The following is a 1,646-nucleotide window of genomic DNA, read 5'->3' as shown; positions in this document are numbered from 1 at the left end:
TGGAACCAGCTTCCAAGAGAAGTGGTGCTGGCTCCTACCCTGGGGGTGTTTAAGAGGGGGTTAGATGAACACCTTGAAGGGGTCATTTGACCCCAGTACTCTTTGCCGCCATGGCAGGGGGTCCGACTGATGATCTGCTCAGGTCATTTCTGACCCTACTAACTATGAAACTATGAAACTATGGATCCCAGCTGAAATGACCGTGTAGGTCTTAGGCCGTACCTTACAATTATCAATATCATCCTGTAGTTAAAAACAGCAGGTCTCTCCTCACAAAGCAGTGATTACTGGCAGAAGTATGATGGTAAAGCCGTGGTAATTATATAGCTTCTGCTGTGCAATGGTAGTTTATTAAGTTTATACCACAGCAGCACAATAATCACAAGGATCCTGCCACCACTATGGTGCTGTTAAGGGAGAACGTATTATTATGGGGAGCACTCAAATAAGAGGGAAAGGCACGAAACATAAGTGGGACCCACAAAGAGGGAACTGGGTGTCTATATGCAGCAGGTACCGACAGACCTATAGATGTGGGAACAGTCCCTGTGAGGAGGCCTGTTCCCACACCAGTTGCCCAAGGCCCCTGGGACACTGCAGAAGGTTCCAGGACACAGGCATTGGGGAATATGGAGGATTTGGGGAAATGATATAACACAGTTAAACCTAGAAGGATCAGGTGCATCTTGGCAAGAGGAAATCCAATGGCTTTGGGTAGAGGACAAGCTTGCCGTCTACCTTTTTTTTGAGAAACAGAGTCAGTGGGCACATCTACACGTGCGCATTTACTGTGCAGTAACCAAAATTACTGCACAGTAAGTGTGGTGTATACATGTGCACGCCCATACTGCATAGTAAATATGATGATTTATGCCAACTTGAGCATAAATTTGATACCCAACTCACGCACGTATCAAATTTACACCTGATTAGTTACTGTACAGCAGGGCTGTGCAAAATTTTGACGAGTGTTTTGTTTCAAAGCTGTCTTGATACGTTTTGAGCTTGAAACAGAAACATCGAAATGAAACAAAAGGGTTTGGAACAGCTTTGAAATGAAATGAGGGCACTTGAAACATTTTGAAAGTTTTGAAATGTTTTGAGTTTCGAAGCAGGGCTTGCTGCAACTAAACAGAAACTAAGGGGAGGGCGGGGGAAGCAGTGGGGGGAAGGACTGCTCTCTGAGATGGACTTCTAGCTCCCTGTTCAATTCCCCAGTGCTCTGAGCATTTCCCCCAGGTCTCTAACATTTCTCCAGCTCTTCCCAGGGGCCATGGGCCCCCGATCTTCATGTGGGGTTTCAGCAGGATGCCGCTGAAACTGCAGTGGCAGCCTGCTGAAACCCAGCACACAGATCCGAGGGTGGAAGAGCTGGGGGAAGCAATCAGAGAGCTGGGGAATCAAATTGGGAGCTGGAGAAGTGAACTGGGAGCTGGGGGAATGTTTTATAGTTTCATAGTTAGTAGGGTCGGAAGGGACCTGAGAAGATCATCTAGTCCGACCCCCTGTCATGGCAGCAAAGAGTACTGGGGTCAAATGACCCCAGCAAGGTGTTCATCCAGCCTCCTCTTAAACACCCCCGGGGTAGGAGCCTGCACCACTTCTCTTGGAAGTTGGTTCCAGACCCTAGCCGCCCTGACTGTGAA

This window comes from Crocodylus porosus, unplaced genomic scaffold, assembly GCF_001723895.1.
Source record: "Crocodylus porosus isolate Cpor-Errol unplaced genomic scaffold, CroPor_comp1, whole genome shotgun sequence".
Lineage (NCBI taxonomy): Eukaryota > Metazoa > Chordata > Crocodylia > Crocodylidae > Crocodylus > Crocodylus porosus.
The sequence above is the reverse complement of the archived record's forward strand: the minus strand, read 5'-3'. Positions refer to the sequence as shown.